This window comes from Lepisma saccharinum, chromosome 1 (genome assembly GCF_977018435.1).
Source record: "Lepisma saccharinum chromosome 1, izLepSacc3.1, whole genome shotgun sequence".
NCBI classification, from domain to species: Eukaryota; Metazoa; Arthropoda; class Insecta; order Zygentoma; family Lepismatidae; genus Lepisma; species Lepisma saccharinum.
This window is the reverse complement of record NC_139229.1, coordinates 68,573,746-68,593,409: the sequence shown is the minus strand read 5'-3', so window position 1 is coordinate 68,593,409 and position 19,664 is coordinate 68,573,746. Positions and strand designations below refer to the sequence as shown.

General features: G+C 39.0%; 1 protein-coding gene across 1 annotated transcript in view; it reads left to right on the top strand.

Annotated features, from left to right (window-relative positions):
- Window positions 1–19,664, top strand: part of LOC145996205 (ATP-binding cassette sub-family G member 8) — a 122,201-nt gene that overhangs the window by 86,935 nt on the left and 15,602 nt on the right. The window lies entirely within an intron of this gene.

Sequence of the window (19,664 nt, the reverse complement as noted above, 5' to 3'; positions counted from 1 at the left end):
CCAAAAAATGCTGTGGCCACGGGATACCATACCCCCAATGGAGGATGCTGAGGTTTTCTAGAGTGCGGTAACAGACATGGGCCCGGCGAGAGAGAACCAGGAAGCTTATTATTGAAGCTCGTTACGGTAGCTAGCTGACGAATTGGTGGCTGAAATCGGTTGCAAGACATGCGACATCGAATATACCGTATTTATATACGTGTTCCTTCTTGCATGATAGTCATTCATTTACGACTGACTAAGGTTAGAACAATTAATGCTTCTCCAAGTAAAGCTTTGATACCGATTCCTGTTCTCGACGTTTCAAAATAATCCTGGATTCGGTTTGAAACCATCTTTTCTTGGATCCAGTGTTCGAATCCTGTATTTCGTTACCAACCTCTTATCCTGGATCCAGTGTTGGAATCCTCGATCCAGTGTCCGAACCGAATCCTAGATTTGATTTTCAACATCCTATCCTGAAGAAGCCGCGGTAGCTCAGTCGGTAGGGCATCTGACTATCATGCGAGAGACCCGGGTTCGATCCCGGCGGGGAGAACCGGGACTTTTTCAAGCGGCTCCGGCGCGCACCTATCGTCGTATAAAGTGGGTACCTGGAGGAAATTCTGGGGCGTGGTGCTGATCACATCATTCCTAGCTCGACCGAGATCAAGAAAGTGTGGGGCCCTAACCCCACACCTGCTATACGCCTTCATGGCATGGTGCAAAGCGCAGGGGAGTACTTTACTTTACTTTTTACTTTACATCTTATCCGATGTCCAAATCCTGGACGCGGTTTCCAACTCTCTTATCCTAGATTCGGTTTCCAACCATATTATCCTGGATCTGATGTCCGAATCCTGGATTCCGTTTCCAAATCATATTATCCTTGATATGATGTCCGAATCCTGGATGCGGTTTCCAACTCTCTAATCTTGAATTCCGTTTCCAACCATATTATCCTGGATCCGATGTCCGAATCCTGGATTCGGTTTCCCACCTCTTATCCCGGATCCGATGTCCGAATCCTGGATTCGGTGTCCTACCTATTATCCAGGATCTGATGTCCGATTCAGTTTCCAACCTCTAATTCTGGATTGGAGGTCCGAATCTTGTATCTGGTATCCGAAACTTCAAAGCTTAGGTTACGCCCATCACTAGTTTGCAACCCCCAACCCCACCCCTCTCGGCACGCCCTCGTCGAGGATGCATTTCAAGGAATGTCCCTTCCTAGGGTACAGGATGCCTGCACGTCCAAGTGCGAGACTCCCGCTGCCAAGCAAGGCTCGAATGGTGAGAACGAAGCAGCCACGCTTGCGGTGCGGTGGTGTTCCTAACGGACGCCGGCGTGAAAGGCATGCGATCTGTCAACGAAATGAAAGGCTCTGCGACACGGAGGCTAAAAGAAATCAGAACAAGAACGCAATAAACTTCCTAACGGATCACCCCTCTTCCTAAATTCCGTACAAAGATCGACCAAATCACGTTCCAAAGTAGTTTACGGGTCTTTTCCCTTTATACAGTGTCCAAACGGACCCGGATGTACAGATTCCACAACTGTTGCTCAAAGAATTCCATGTTCTTGCATGGAATCCATGTTGTTCCATGTTTTTCAGAATGGGTTCTTGCTGTCGCATGCAACCAGTATTATTTTGCCACCCATGGTTTGAAGGTGTTTTGGGAGAACATCCACTCCTCGCTATACTATCTGGAAACGGCAATCGTTTCAGGTTAACGAGGGTCTGTAGATTGCAATCGCAGTCAGGACAATCACGGTGGTTGTATTCTTCCTTATTTTTCACTTATCTTCTTTAATTACCTTCAGTTCCAAGCATGAAAAATTCTCATGTTTCACAACAAACATATCCTGAATACTGCAGTGACGTATTTACTATTTCATTTCAGGAGAGGCTGAAGTTTTATTTTATGCTCTTAAGCCTTACAGAAACAAAAATATATATTTGTACACTTAGTCGGAAAATAAAATAATTTGTTATGAAATATGTCCCTCCCATGAATTAGTATGACAAATAATTAAGTTCAGTAACCTGCTAAAAGTAAAAAGTATGGCGTGTTATTTTCAATATGTGGATTTTCCCGAAAGGACAATCCTTTGGAATTTTCAGAATAGTTCCGGGAAACTTGAACACATAGCAAAAGGGTTCATTTTGTTCAGTTCAAGTCCGCGCCTGTAATAAATGGAGAGGTTTCTTTTAACCTCCTCAGGGAAAAAGATAGACCCAAGTCTCGATGTTTATTATTTAAGTTATTCAGATTACCATATAAATACTTTGTGACACATGTCTTGTTGTTAGCCAAATATAATCTACAAAGCCAACAATTTTAGGAAGTTGCATTTGTAATATTAACACTTTCATTAATAGTTAAGTACCTAAGTTACATTTACTTATTGCTAGGGACGTGAAGTTTTCGTTTTATTTTCCCCTAATTTTCGATGTTATTTTTTACTGCAATTCGGTGTTATTTTTCGCGGTTTAGAGCAAAATTCGGTTTTATTAATTTAAAAATCGGTGGTATTTTTACATGCGTTTCTGCTGTTCCTTCTATGCTTAAGATTCTCACATTGCTTTAGTTCTGGAAAATTGAGACAAGCTTTAGTTTTAATGACACAAAGGTAAGTCACAATATTTTTGAGAAATTTCTTCTATTTAGAAAATTATTTCGTGGGATCAGCCATTGAATATGAAATGTTTATTGAATGATAAGATCCAAATCTTTGAACACAATCATACAAATCACATTTCCCTAACAATGCCAGAAAATCCCTCTGCGACCTCAAAATACAGTTTTGTGTACACACACACATACACGCCCTCCCCCTCCCCGAAACACAACAGGTTCTTCTCCCTGAAAATTTTCCCGTTATTACGTAATTTCCGTTCTCGAAATTCTCCCCGAGCGATTCTATTTCAGGACGAGGTTAAACACTGTCAGTCATGTCTGTGCCAAACTGCAATAAATGAAGGGTGACAATCTCTTTTGAATCAATCTATCACCAACTAAACTACAAATGACAGATGAAATAGCGCTTCAGGTAGTTCTCTTTGAACAGAAGAAATGTTATTCCCAGTTTATATTGCATATTTCGTGGCGTCTTTAAAGTGTAAAGTCCGGTGTTATTCTGAAAGATGGCATAATTCGCGTTATTTCGCGATTCCGTAACACCGAAAACTTGCCTCTTTTATCTACCCAAATACATTTTAAACACTTTATTTTGCTTTCCTCAACTTTTCGGTGTTATCATTAAAACGAAAACTTCACTTTCCTACTTATTGCTTTATACATAATTTGAAAGCTAGATGTCTCCTGAAATTGATCTATCTAGTTATGTTGGCTTGCTCTTTCTTTTTTGTGTTTCTTTTCCTCATTTCTCATATTTTGTTTTTCTTGCTACATGTTCCCTGCATTTCTATATATTTAGATTATATTTATTTTTACTTCTTTTGCTGAGTTTCTTTCCTGTTTTCTGTCTGATATATCCTCTATTCCTTTCTCACCATCTCTGTGTATGTCTAAACTCGTTTCTCTCTCTGGAGTTTTCATTTTTATTTCTTCTTTTCCCCCCACTCCCTCTCTTGTTCTTTTCTTTTATTTCTTCTTTTTCTTCCCCCTGCTTATCTTAAAACTATTTTATATCCCGCTTTGATTTCCTTCTCTCAGATTTTGTTTTTGCTGACTACCAAGCTGGATAAGTTGTCCAACTTTGAAGGAAATAGCCATCGTTTGTGGAACAGAACATGAGCGTTGAGTGCAGGATTTCTTAACGAAGTAAGTTCCAAGCGGTTGAATGTTAGTTAATATTTCCAAGACGCACAAAAACTTTGTAACAATCTGTTCCATTCGCTGTGCAAACATATCTCTGGACGAATTTATCACTCTTATATGAAATCCAGGACAATAACTTAGACACTTGCCAAAGAAAATTCTTAAGAGAGCACTCAAGAAAAAGTTGCTCTTAATTTAATGAGCTGACAGACCACTACATTACTTATTTAAACATCTTAGTCACCATAGAGCACAGGACTTTCGCGAACTCATCCCCCCCCTTTCCTCCTCTCGACCCGCCTCCCAAGATTGTTAACAAGCCACAAGGAGGAGTCCTTTCGTTTTCCGGACCAGAGAATAACATTCAGTGAAACGAAACGACAAGCAGGGGCTGTAAACTTGTGTTTTCCTTTTTAATTGGTAGATCACACACAGATAGGTTCACCTTTTCCTTCTGTGAACTAGCCTTCAGGAAATAATAATGTTCCTCCGTAACTGTTTAGCTTGCGGTTTCTTCCATACAGACAGCTCTTCCACTACCGTTAGTATCCAGACACTTCTCTTTCTTCCGTTGCGGCTCGCTGAACAGCGCCTTTCCAGAGTATAAAGGTAACACACTGCAAAAGCTTATATCCTTTTCTACAGCGCCCTTGATTAAGCAAACAATATTGGCTAAAGGGGCCTGGAAAGTGTAACGGTCTGTCATGCTGTTACATCACAGATGGCACTGTATTAATGCTTGGTATAACAAGCATCCAGTTTTTTTCTTTATGCACCTTTGTTGCTTCATGTTGCTGCAACTTTCAGCAAGTTGTTTGAATACTAAACAGATTTCTGCCATTGTGAATGCACCGGTTGCAGAACTTGGCTATGTTAGCAGTCTGTCAGTGAGAATTACGGTTTTACATGTTGCTTTTCGATGTTGTAGTTTTTGTGTGCCATAATAATTGTACTTGATGCAGTACAGTACATACAGTATGTAACATTCTTATTCGTACACACGGATTTTCAAAGAAAATGCTTAATATCTGAAAGCAAATACACTCTTTTGAAATTGTTTCTTTACAATTCAATAACAAATATCATTAGGAACATAAAATCTTACACAAATTCTGCATAACCAATGACAATAATAAATTCAATGAAACTGAAAGAGAAACATACCATTTTTTGTACAACTTTTCTATTCATGCACTTAATAATATAAAAGAAAAAAGTATATTCAGAGCAAATTGACTGACAGTTCTAATACTTTGATGCGTATCCTTTGGCTTTAATTACGGCTTGACACCTGTTCTTCAAATAATTAACCAGTTTCCGACATGTTTCAGAGCTTATTTTATTCCACTCGGCTTGTACAACAGTTTTCAACTCTTGTTTGGACTTGACGCCTGCTTTATGGACTCGCCTCTTCAAAATTGCCCATAAATGCTCAATGGGATTTAAGTCTGGAGTTTGAGCTGGTGTTTGTAGTAGTTTGAGCACATTCCATATTAGCCAATTCATGTTAATAATACTGTAAATAAGAGGATAGAGAGATAGACGTGGTTACATAGAGAACTTGAACAAACAGTTTACAAAACAACAAAACTGATATAATTTTACCTACAGATTCCGATGAGTGAGTTGCTGTTTGCGACCAAATATTAAGAACAAGTAAACAAGGAGAACAATAACCTTTCCGTACATCAAGCAAAGGAGACCGTGTGGTCCATTTAGTAGGAAGCCTGTCATGATCTCATGATCGACTGACTAAGCAATCAAGAAAAATAATTACGAAAATATTACAGTACTTATTTAATGGTGAATAAGTCAAACCTGCTCGCCTCTACGTCCGTACCAGTGGAGGCGATTGGGTTATAAAACCAGGGGGCAAGGTGCTAAAACTGGGGGGGGGGGGCAAGGACAGTTTACTCTCCCATTGGTTCATATGGTTTAGCACAGTGCAGGGGAAAAGTGGCAAAAAGTGGGGGGGGGGGAACAATTGCCCCCTTATCGTCGCCACTGGTTCGTAGGCAGAGCCCAAAATCAGGCTACACTGTCAAAATGTAATAGGTAACAGCATTCTATCGGTCACTTTTTAAAAATTACTTTCTCGTCCTAAAACTTCCTGAAATGTCAATATTTGACAGAGCAGACACGCTACCTTAAAGATTTGACATTTAAAAAAAAAAACAGTTTTAACTTGTCTAATTAATGAAAGTGAAAGAATTTAAATTTAGATCACTTTCACCAGGATGCATTTCTACCCATTGGCTTGAGCCATATTGGTATGTTGACTTTTTTATACTTCAGGCTCAGCAGTTCATGATGCCATCGTTGAAATATTGGTGAATTCGGGAACAAATCTGCTGACAAAACCCCTTAAGATACGCCCCAATAAACAAGCTCAGGCGATTCATTTTGGGAAATGTTTTCTTTTGATTTACTAGCGATAAAGAATATTAATGAAGATGGGCGTTTAAACAGTTTTATATGGAAAGAACAATCAAAATGCAATTTACAACGATTACATAACATTGGTGTATTCTGATTTAGCTTCTAACAATAAACTGAATTTAAAAAACAACATTTGATGGTATTCCTGAAATGCAAATCTGACTTTTTTCACCCTCCTCCTACTAGTTTTTAACATTTTATTGTTAATTTTAGAGAACGGTTTCGGAGAGCTGTAGCTTAATTTTGACCTCAAGGAGGATGATATTTAGATTTTATGGTGGTTTTAAGAACTGGATTTTTACGTGCGCTGGTGCAGATCATGTCATAATCCCCATGAACTATTTCATTAAGACTGCGTGTCTACTACTATCCTATTACTAAAAGTCACTCTATTTTTCTATCTTTACTGAACAGTTTGCTTGTTCTCCCCCTTCCCTAAATTCTTCCTTTTCTTTACCTAACGGATTAAAATTGGTGCACCTAGTAGCAAAAGTGGTTTGGAACCAGCCTAAGTAAATGAATTACTAAGGAACTATATTCTGATCCCCCCCCTCATCGCACATATTGCAGCATCGTGCCAAGGTGTAAACTTTTTAATCCTGCCAAAATATTGATGCTCGTGGTTCGCGCCATTATACCCCGTGTGGGCACCCTTGCAGAGGTTATCAGCAGCTTGTTTGGCGGTTTGTCCCAATTCTTGAAGCTCTCATTGCGTAAACAAAGAGAATAAACGTGGTGATGGACGATTTGCTTACTAATACGTTTGCATTGGAAACCCCAATCCCTACACAAAACGCACATTTCAGAGACCGTGCAATACAATCCACGCAGCGCGTTCCTCTGGCTGCACAGCAATAAAAGGGAAGTGGCTTGTGTTCGAAGCAGTTCGTTTGTTCTTGCACAAGAGAGTTGTTGTGGGTGCCAAAGAGATAAACATGAGACGGCGTGAAGGCCAAGAACTAATTTGCAACAATCAGAGCAGCACTCTCGCTTCATTCTCGAATGGTTCGAGTATGACGTCACGAGTGGTGAAAGTTAAGTACCCCTAATGCCGGTTAGAGGGCAGGAGTTACGCTGTACCATGCCGCTTTGTACAAATGGACCCGAAGGTTACTTTCAACAAGTCTTGATGAATTGTAGCACCGAATCTTATGCCTCCATGTCAAGGTACACTGATCATGCATATTTGTCATATTTTAGTTACATGGAGTTTAATTACGTAATCAATAACATGTTTGTTTAAGTATTCTTCTACTTGTGCATTTAATGTCAGAATTATTAATCATAAACAACAATTACAGTTCACTTATTTAGTGAGAAATAAAGAGGAAATACATGGGAAGAACTATTCGTTGTAAAATCTTGCCGAGATAACAAAACGAATTGTGAATATTCATGTTGAATTTATGCAAAACCAAACTGCTCTGGAAAGAGTGTATAGCCTGTATTAGACAATTTGTCACCGATTAGGGTGTACAGAAGATTGTGAAATAGCTTACCTTACATATAATACCCCAGCATATCAACATACTCGTATAAATTTTAAAACTTCTACTTTTTTGTCTTGAAGTGTAACAATAATGTAATTAATAAGTATTAAGGATGATTCAATTTGCGTTTTTCTTGTGACGAAACTTGATAAATATCATAAATATTTCATATCTGACTTTAACTGCTTCCAAGGCGTATTTTCTAATAATAAATTGGTGTTTATGTAGTGTGACCAACTCTTCCGTATTTCTCGTGATCTCCAGTAATATACCTTTTTTTTATCCTCTCAGCTCCCGTGTTAACATTCGATTTCTCCCCTATTTTTCATAAAGAACTAAGATCGCCAAATTTCAACCCATTCCGAGTTCGGTGAGCCATACAATACTTGAAGTTGACGGCAAGATCTTGCACGTTTTAATCTTTGGCAGACGGAAGTGACGTCATATCTTGCAGTAGTTGATTGATGCTTAATTCTGCAGCAGAAGAGGTGAAATGCATACAGGTTATGACTGAGAAACATGCAAGTTTGTAAATTTTTATTCTCTATTTTGACCTGTATGTATAATATATACATTTAAATTATTTTGTTTAATATTATAAATTGCATGAACATTTACTAGAATGATGCTGCGCCGCCAAAAATGCGAAGAATTTGTCGCAACTAAATCTCCCGTAAATTCAATGCCAAAAGATGGAAATCTCCCTTATTTCCATGGCCGAATGTTGGTTATCCTAAGTTTGTGTTATATGTATTTGAGGAGTGCCAATTCCGTAACAGAAAATGTATGTGCCAACGAAATAATCAGTAATTATTGAACCAAGTGGGGGAGTTTGGAATAAGCTACAATATCGCAAATATAATATTGGTGAATTATTAATCGCTCATGGGTTCATTTGAGATTTAATGTTAGTTTCTGTTGCATCGTCAACATAGCTGCAACCTTTGAAACAATTTTACAATACTCGAAAATTTCCCACCACCATGTAAGCAAATTGCAAGGAAAAGGCGACGAATACTTTTAAAGAAATCATAGTGTACAGCTAAATTAAGCAGTTCTTCCTGTTTTCTTATCAGTTGAATGCATTAGGGTGTGAACCTTCCCGTTGGGTTAAACTCCTTTTATTTGTCTATTTGTTACTTCAATTATTCAAAGAGTAGCATGAAGCATTCTACCTTCCGCTCATGAAAAAAACATGAATGTAAGGATGGCGTGGCTGCGAAAGTGAACAAGAGGTGTGGGATTTAGCACTGACTCCTTTCGACTGTTCTTCCCACCTTGTGACAAGACAAGTTAATAACGCAGTGCGTTGTGTGAAGTATGACCTGGCATAACCACTGGTGTATTAACGATAAAAGTTTGCGTAGAGAGTAACGTTCTAACATTTGTATGCACTTATGTACGTTTATATTACTTAAAAATCCTTATCCCGAGTGTTGGCCAAGCGCCAGGACTCAAGTCTGGCTGCAAACGTTCCTAGGTAGAGTGGGATGCACAAGTATTATCAAGCAAACTGTCCACCGTGCTTATTCTGTGTTTCACGCAATGGCGGTTTCAAGGATTGAACAAAATACCATTGACAACCTTTGCACTAACATATATAAAAATCAATTCTTGAAAAACACGTAGCCTAGATGTATAAGTGAAAATTTAAAGAAAAAAATCATAGATTATTTACCGAGCGATACTTGTGCATCCCACTGCAAGTCGGCATGGGAATTGGCGTCGGGAGAGGGGTCGAAGAAGGTTACAAGAAAGCAGAATGCTTATATTAATTGTTAATACCAGAATCACATTTAAATTAGTTTAACGGAATAACCGAAGTAAAAAATTAAATCGAGAAACTGAGTATAAAATACTAGAACGAAGTTGTTCTTTTATATTATACCATTATCCAAATAATTAATGGTTCTACAGTTTTCAAAATTAAAGTTTTGCGTGAGTCTTCAAATAACACGAGCCTTCCCGATGGCGTAGTGGTAGCGTCGTCACCTTGTAATCAAGGGGTCCCGAGATCGATACCCGGTGGGGGCACATAGTGGTTCGGATCCCACTTTAAACTGTAGGTTCAATCCCAATTAGTCTTACTGTGCATAAAGTGGACTTCAAAGCACAACTCAATCAATCAATCAATCAAAACTCTACTCGATGAAACAACAGGAACTTTAAGACTAAAATATTGGCTTAACTTTTGAGCTTTTTCTTGAATAGGTTACGTTCAGTGGCGGCGATTAGGTTCCAACAACAGGGAGGCAAAGACAGTATATTTACCTTTGTATATAAGGTTTAGCATAGTGCGGGGGAAAAGTGGCGAATAGTGGGGGGGGGGGCAATTGCCCCCTCGCCCTCCTTAATCGCCGCCACTGGTTACGTTATGAGAAAAGAGAATAACTATGCATTTCAGTACACTGACTGTGTGACATATAAAGAGATAATAGTCACTCGTGCGGTGAATCGAGTTGAAAAGTCTCTCCAAGGATATATTAATAATAATAATAATAATAATAATAATAATAGAAATGAAAATTATTTATTTTTATTAGATTATAATAGTTAATATATAATAATAATCAAATCGTGATAAAAATAATTATGATTGCTTTTATTTCTATTATTCAATTAAAGCAATGGCCTGACAACCCCTGCTAAAATTTCTGGCGACGCCAGATTAATTTCGTGTAATCACCAATCATCCTTATTGTCATGATTAGCCCAAAGAGGCAGAAAACTAAAGTAAAAAGTAGAAATAGTAATAATGTGTGTGTGTGTGTGTGTGTGTGTGTGTGTGTGTGTGTAAGGTCGTATAACAGGGTCATTTCATTATAGGGGTCAGAAATCTTGTTGCTTCTTCAAGGAACAAAATAGGACAACATAATTAGTTCGATCTATTTTTCAATTCAAAATTGTATTCAAAATGTTAAAAAATCCTCAGTGCAGCAATGATACTGGGTTGTGGGTGGAAGAGGATGCGTATGTTTGTAGCCACTAGCGTACGCATGGTATTTTTTTTCCGAAGGAGCTGGAATTGTAAAAGTGAATACGACATAGCTGCGTTCTAGGGGGGGTTACGTAGTAACATATTACGTCATTAGCAGTTTTAACCTTCGTTTTAAAAGTTGTTCAAAGACAAAAATGGTAATCGGGTGTCATTTTAAGTTACCCCCCCGAATTCCTTACTGCTTTCGTTGGATTTTCTCAATTTCTGGATAGACTGTAGCCCCCTCCCCACACCTCCTGCGTGCGCCAGTGTTTGTAACAGATTCCTGTAGTGTTAGTCGCTCAGCAAAGGTAACAGTCCTGAAAATGGGCGATGCAATGTGTATACAAACTTCTCGCACATTGATGTCGGGCGTTGGCCACGTCACAGGCCATTCTCCGAACAATGGAAGGGGCCTTGACACCGATGTACTTCTTCCCCCTTTCAGCCAACGAGGATATGCAGCGAAAGCCAGAGGGCTAAATCGAACGCAATTTGCAGTCCCAAATGTATAAATGGATAAAAAGAAGCTGTCTATGTAATTTGTGTAAATTTTGTTCATATATACATACTTGTATTGCATACGGATAATTTTAATGTAACATTAGATCACACGAATCATTACATGTGCATTTTTATATTTATCACATGTCAATGTGCTGCATTTGGCTCAGTCTAGATCACGGCAATAATATGTAAATATGTAGGTGTTTGGTTGGTCACCACTGACGAGTCTGGGTGATGGAGAGACGAGTGTATAAATGATTTGCCAGCATCAAATATCGGGATCCGGGAATTAGTTCCGATATACCGGGATTATTCCATCTATTCGGGATTGCATTCCCCACTATTACTTGGGTTTAAGAAATTTTACATTAGAAAACCGTGCAATTAGCTGTATGTAACATTTCTAATCCAACTCTATGCAAGAAATGAAGATTCTTGGAATTTAGATATTGCGAAGTGGACGAAGAAAGTTATTTTTTCATACATGTAATACTGTTTTCGACACCGTATTTATTTGAGGCGAGTATGATGAAACATGGAACCTTATAAAGGCGTAGATTTTCCCTCCTCTAAACTCCTTACAGTATATTTATTACTCATCTTCTACAAAAATAAGAAGTAAAAATAGAACAAATCAATCAATCAATCTACAAACATAAGAAAAACAACAAATCTTGTTCGTGTATTGATAATGATCTCGGTACATAGTATCAGTTTCATAACATCATATGGGTGTGATAAAAATTACCCCTGGCAGGGATGAAAACTCAATGGGGTGGAATCTACGGCACACTCCCTTTAATTGGCACCCCCTAGATGTCAGATTCCGGTGCCGGCTTATTGTTGGGTTGCTGCCATACTTGCAGAAACAATGAACTCGCACACAGTCATAGTAGCACAGTAGAAAGTAATGTTCAGTTGTCGTAGAAGCGAGGAAATGCCAAGAAAAGCGTTGCCTTATTTGTCCCAAGGAACAATGGCGGGCGGTGGCCTCTTTTGTTCTCCATTTGTAAGCAGCAGACACGGGGTTCGGTTTCCGGTGTCATGGTTCTTCTTATACCTGCCGCAAAATTAGTTTGGTATTGACGCTTGGGAAGCACGTGTTGAAATCGGGTCTACGGCACTGCGGGAGGGTGGGTTGCTGGCATGCGAGCCAATCAAAATCTTCCCAGTGCTTCACCCAAGCCCTGGTTACCTAGCAACAGACAACGTTTATCTCGGTGTTGCCGCTTATCTGGCGATTCTTCCTGCGATCAGATTTCACGTTGTTGGGAGAGGACGTGTTGTTTGTTTGTTGCGTTGCTGTGATATTTTAACCGGTCCGTTGTTTAGTGTTTATTGAATTTAGAGTATTCTTTGTTATATATAGCGTGTTGTTTTAGTTGTTATTTTTTGTACATAATTTTCTGTGTTCTTGAGTGTGTCGTGAGCTTGTGTGAAGAATGTCAAGCACAGGAGGCAATACTCGAGATGACAATGTACCAAAGAGGCCATGCACTAAAAGAAAAAGGAATTCTTCTCAAAGGACAAACGCGGGAGATGGTTTGTTCTGAGCGCAAATAATTTGAGCAAGAGAAAAACAATGGGGCTCCAATCATTTCTGTAAATAAAGTTCTGGACAGGACTGCTGCTGCTTTCGGCGTGTCTAAGAACACTATTGTTACTATAGGGAAAGAAAAATATAATGTGGTAGAAATAAATAAATAAATGCGAGGCTTCAAAATTGGAAACCCCAGGAAAGAAGAGGAATATCAATAAACGCGTGACAAATTTAGATACCTTTCAGCAAGATGCTATTCGTCGCCATATTTACTCTTATTATAGGAGGAAAGATCATCCCACTGTTGGGAAACTGCGAGTTTCGTTGAAAGATTCGGCATTTTTTCAAGGTGGGGAAACATCTTTAAGGACAGTCATAAAATATCTGGGATTCTCATACAAAAAAAAATAATGGACGCAAAATAAAGTAAAGTATGTAGGCATATGGGGATGTGGAGGTAAAGCTCCACACATTCTCGACCTCGACCTAGGCCATATTATGGAGGTGATGTGGTTCACCAACCGCCTTTACCGCAGGTTTGCCCCAGGTACTCACTTGGGCTGAGTCGACCCCGGAGCCGCTCGGGATATTTGAAAAAGTTCCACAAACCACCGCGGGTCTCACACGTGAAAGTCAGACGCCCCACCAACTCAGTTGCGGTATAATTGAAAGATGGGCAGACTTTAACGGGGACTTCGGAAAGAAATGATTATTGAAAGTGTATATACAGAATGGATTGAAAAGGTAACCTGTAAACAATGCTCGTTTCGTTAATTCGTTCATGTTGTAAGGGAGCTGGAAATGAAGAGAGAAAACAATAACACATTCATCATTGTTGTCATCATTGTTATTCAGTTTTCCTCGAAAAACAATAACACATTTCATCATTGTTCCTTTTCATAACACGTTTTCCTCGACACAGCGTCAGACGGCTGCACTGCGTACCGTACCGTACCGCATGATATGGCAACACCGTGACGCGTGTTCCTTCAGCTCTCAATACCAAACTAATTTTGCGGCAGGATTAGGACGCTTCATTGTGCAATTCGATCTGCGTGATTTTCCCTCCCAGTTTTCCAAGGACCTCCTCCGATGGTGTAGTGGTAACGTCGTCGCCTTGTAATAAAGGGACCCCGGGTTCGATATCCGGGTATATGGTGGTTCGGATTCAACATTAAACTGTAGGTCCCGTCCCGATTAGCCTAACTGTGCAAAAAACTAAAACATGCTTCCATCGAGATGAGATTTTGAAGCCTTTTCATGCATTGCAACAAGGAAAAAAAGTAGTAGTATTTACCAGTCCTTATTGTTTGTTTAAGTTCACTTCCTATGCTCAGATGAGCTACAGTTTCAGGCGTGTTCCGAACCACTGTGCAGTGTGATTTCACCGAGGATCAAACCCAGGACCTCTTGATTAAGTTTTTTTTCTGGTAGTCATATTTTGCCATATTTTCATACATTTGATGTTATTTTTTAAAGGAATACTTGACCAAACAGGGGCTGGCACCTATCATTAAAGAATACAATTAGATGAATAAATGCTGTTTTAGCTTAAATATACGAATATATCTGGATAGAGGTACAGTGATTTATCCACACACCACTAACACCGCCCCAAAATTTCCCCTACAACCCTCTAAATTCTTTCCGCAAAGGGCCAATTTATGGTCATGTGGCTCTAAATTTAGCGTTGCACTCCATAAATACGAACTTACACTCCCCGCAGATGAAAAATTCTGGACACACCCTTGGAGATAATTATTAAAGAATTGTTTTCACAGGAAATCTGAATGATTATGACCAACGTTTTTTCTCTAGCAAAAAAATCTTAGAATTTTCATACCTATGACACATAACTTTCGGTATTTTTTTCTCGTTTTTTTTAAGCATTCATTTGGAGAAAGGCGACAGCTCCACCGGTACGCCATTGGAATAAACGCAAGATTATTTTCAGGTTAAGGGGAAGATTGTTTCTCAGGAACCGTAATTCTCCAGAGAGAAAAGTTTTTCTTGTGCAGAAGAGGGGAGGGGGGGACTGTCTTCGTCAGTCATAACTCTGTTGCCGTTTACAGTTATTTTGTTCCTTCGCGGATTCTTGTGTGTTTGTACGACCTCGATGGCCCGAAAGGCTTTTGCAGGAATCACGGTGCATTGACCACAGTGTCACACCAGGATTTCAAGGTCTCTTCGACTATTCACCAGCTTCTTAGGACCGTGAATGAAGTGCACCGGCCGTACCTCTGCTTTAATCGGGTAGTGATTGCTGCTACAACTCATTTAAGCATTGCTATTGGATGGTAGCTTTGTGGAGTCTCACTTATCGGACACAACTTAAACACCATCGGTGGTGAGGTTAGGCTTGTTGGGTTTGGTTCTCTTACAAGAGACGACAACTAAAAATAGTTGTAGCAGGTTACACAGACTCCACACAGCTACCATCCAATAGCAATGCTTAAATGAGTTGTAGCAGCAACACCGACCTTAATCGGCGTTCTCATACGAGAGGGCATTGCTGTTAGCGAGGGCTGTTATCGGTAAAGTGCACTGGGTAGGAGCCCCGCTTTGAGCCGGCTTTTCTAAAAAATATATAGCTATTAAATAAATACAATTGGCAAACAAGTGACATCCATGAAATGAAGGTAAATTATAGTGGCCAAACTTTAATCTAAGTTAAAAAGATTTCATAAATGGATTATATTAAACTAAACTATAATCAGAAACTATCTAAAACAAAGATGCTCTAAACTCAAGTTTTGCATTCCTGGCCCACGGTTCGGTCTGGGCATGGGTGTTCTTTGTGAGTGGCCTTCATCACTTTCATCATATCACCACTCATCCTCATCTTCGCGATTAACCAGTGAATAAGAAAAAGGTTTTAATCGTGAGTACAAAGAGTGAGATATAAGTGTATCAATATTCACTATATAAAACACACCATAAGTATTACTAAATTCGTTGACCCTGTACAGTCAGTGTTCGAAGTGGAAGTTGTAGGTGAGGGAGAGGGAGTTTACTCAGGTCCGTAGCGAGGGGTAGACAAGGGGGCTGAAGCCTAGGGCGCCATTAAAGAATGCGCGTTTCAAAGCTTTCTTTTGTTAAATTTTTACTTAACCGCGCTTTAGACGAAAGCATTTTCCTTAGCATTTACGCCATGACCAAAAAGCTACCGTGTAAAGTGAGAAATTTTATGGCATTTCAGATGCCATGGCATATTTCATGGCATTTCTCAAGGATAGGATCGATCTGTAGCATTTTTCGTAGCATAACCAATCAGAAACGACCTCTAGGTCACGAGTGCAGGTGTAATGGCGACCGCGCGAGATGTAAACAATGTATCACTTCACATTTTTAAAAAAACAATAACTATTCAACTGAGAGGAATAACGTTTCATATAAAACAATATTAGGTACAAAACAATGGCGATCCATAAATAGGCTATAGTATACTTTACAACATTTACTGTTAATTTAATGTTACAAACATTTGTACTTGATACAGAGTCTGAAGAAGACCTTGCTAGAAGGTTGAAACGTTACGTTTAGTTTATGTTTTTAATAAAATAAATTACTGCCTTGGTCAGCATATTTTGTTTTTCATAATCATGGAAACAAGGCTTAATGGTGTTATAAAGCCGTTGTACAAAATCGAAGAAATGAACAGCTGCAGGACATGCATTAGCCGCTGCTTTCCCAACCCGATTCAAAGAGTGGGCACAACATGGTACTAGCTCTGCTAGTTTACTTAGCCGAAAGGAAACAAACAAATGAAATTCAAATTCCATACAATGAATCCTATTTTGTACAAAACACTAACAAAATGATATAGAAGCAATCACATCACCGAGGAAACATTTAGGATGAGCTAAAGGGTGGGAGAAAGAAAGGAGGGTTCTACTTCTCACTTTCTCCCCCACCTATGCCTGTCTCAACATCTCATTTTCTCTTTATCTCTTTGTGTCCCCCTCTCTCGCTCTCGTATTGGTTTTTCAAAATTTGTCCTGAAAGATATATTTGTATAGGCTTAGCAATTACACAGTGGGGCGAAGTCCACTTAATGGCAACACTCCTGTATTGAAGTGTTTCGAAAAGGAACAACAATGGATAAAATTCTGAAAATTTAGTCTTAGTGCGGCTAGTGGTGGAACAAAATCTCTTAATGGGTGAATGCTTTCATGGTTCCACACAAGCAAATGAAACATTTGGAGGGTTCCTTTACTTAAATTTTGCTAGCCAGAGGATGGACTTTTAGTACTAGTTTTGATGTGTTTATCACTAACTTACATTAACACACATTAATATTGCACATTGAGTTTCTTTGCCCCTGCCATAGAAAGTGGGTAATTCTCCATTTCAAAGTAAAATGTTTAAATTTGCAGTTTTGCACACTGTATGGAACATATCGTCGTATGAAATCAGACATATTTCTAAGAATCATGGGCGTACCGAAGGTGGGGTTTTTGGGTCAGAACCCTTTGAGCAATCATATTGAGTTTTCCATCATGCTATACAGAAAGTTACTTTTATTCCACAATTGCATAATGAAATTTTTTCCATGCTTATATCATTTTTAAATAAGAGGAATCAATGATTGGAACAGAATAACAGCATTTATTAATAGTTGCATCCTTTTGTACGACTTTCATACATCCCGCAACTGCGTCAGAAAAAGATGTATGTTTCTGGCAACGCTGTTCACCTAACTGCATACTACAATTATTCCCAAGTGGACGCCTCGGCAAAACTCAGACAAAAAAATAAGTAATACAATTTCTCGCTTTATCTAGTAATTCATTAAGTTTGTTTGTATTATTTTGTGTTTATAATGAATTTGTTAAAGTAACTTTCGTTTTCTCTCAACGTTCATTTTTATATTTCACATGTTTCAGCTACATAAAAATCTGGGTCTTAGTTATGGCAAATTTTACTATTTTTCAAATATTATATTATAAATCACATTTTTTTTAAAAAAATAAAAGTTATTGCCCCTTCAAATTAGAAATGGGACCCATTAATGACAGGGGCAGTATTGTTAACCATTCAATACCACGAAGATCCACCTAACTGGCAGACTCATATTTTTCATTTGGTTGACCCCTATAGAAAACTCCTGGGTGCGCCTATGCTAAGAATCCATTATTTCCTCTCTCCTGCAATATTTGATATGCGTCCCCCTGGTTCTCACACGTCGGGTTGCTGTTCTTCAGTGACGTACGGTGATGTCGACACTTGGGGTAGCAATCAGTGGCGTGCCCAAGGGAGGTTGGTGTGGGTCATAATCCCCCCTCCCTCCTTTAGGGCCCAGTATTCCTAAAAATAGAACGTCAAAGAAAGGAAAGGATTGCAAAATGAGGAAGAACCCTGAAAAGAAGCGCACGTTAATCCCACCCACTTTCGAAAATCCAAAACATGTTGATTTGACTATTAAGCCAGAGATCCCGGGTTCGAACCCCGACCTGGGTGTTATTTGTGTTTGTCCCTTCATCAATTGTATCGTATCATCTTGACGATTAGCCAGAAGTTAAGGTAAAGCGAAGTAAAACAAACCAAATCAAACAATCAATCAATGATTTGATTTATGATACTTAGTGTCGCTGACACATTTGGTTAATCGCGAAGATGATACAATACAATCAATGAAGAGACAAACACAAATAACACCCATGCCGAGGTCGGGGTTCTAACCCGGAACTTCTAGTGTCATAGCGTGCAGTGATAACCACTTCCTCGCGGTTGGTTGATTTGGTGCTTAAGTCCACTTTATGTACATAAAAGCTAATCAGGACTGGACCTACGGTTTAAAGTGGGATCCGAACTACTATGTGCCTCCACCGGGTACCGATCCGGGACCACTTGCACTCCTCCACGGAGGTCTGCCGACAACAAAGATGAGTGGAAAGCTCTAACTATTCGGATACGTGGGTATCGGTAAAGCAAACTGCATATTTAATCAGTAGGACGTAAATTTCAATTAGATTTTTGAAGTACCATATTTGTATATGATTAACGTTTTTTTAAAAAAAAGTTGCATTGCTTGATTTCCCTAATTTCTCCATCTCACGATCTCGTTACTGAAGGATCCGGGCTCGAGCCCTGTCCTGTGCATGAGTGTTCCTTTGTAACCACTTTTCATCCGTTTAATTTAATCAACGTTCATCGTCATGGCAGAAGTTAGGTAAAGTGATGGAAAAGCAACGCTAAAGAAAGGAAAAAGAAAATACAAATAATTTCCTCCCAGTGCATCTGCAGGGCACTGTGAAATCAGGAATCCAGAGTTCTCTGTTTATGATTGTCCCTCGTGACTTCCATAAGCTCATTAGCTACTTATCGCTATTAAATCTACACAGCTAGAAAAAGCGATGGGAGGTGGCAAGAATTCAATATATTAGAGGAGATAAACAGGTAACAAAACACACTTTTTCCTACTTTCTTCAATGATATTCATTTGGCTTTTTGAGTTCTGGGATACATTTTTTTATTCCAAATTATTTCATTATTCACTGCAGAGTACAACACATAGGAACAAAAATGTGCGCTCGTCACGGGTTCGAATCCCGGCCTGAATTGTTCTTTGTGAGGTCCCTTCATCAATTTCATTATATCATCACTCATCCTCATTTTCGCGATAACCAAATGTGGCAGAAAGGTGAAGTAAAATAAACCAAACCAACAACAATTAGAACGCTCGTTTTCTTGCCCAAATTAATACATCCGTATTTATGACTGTTTAGCTTACCCATTTTTTTTATTGGAGGCCAAATTATTAGTATACTTAAATAAAACACTACTAAAACGAGAGCGAGAGAGAGAGCCTGAGCAAATATTTGTTATTTAATCATTATATATTCCATATTTGGAAAAAATGAAAGCATAACATTATTGTCTGCACATAATACAAGTACGTTCCCATTCATATACAAATAAAACTACATCCCATATTATACATACA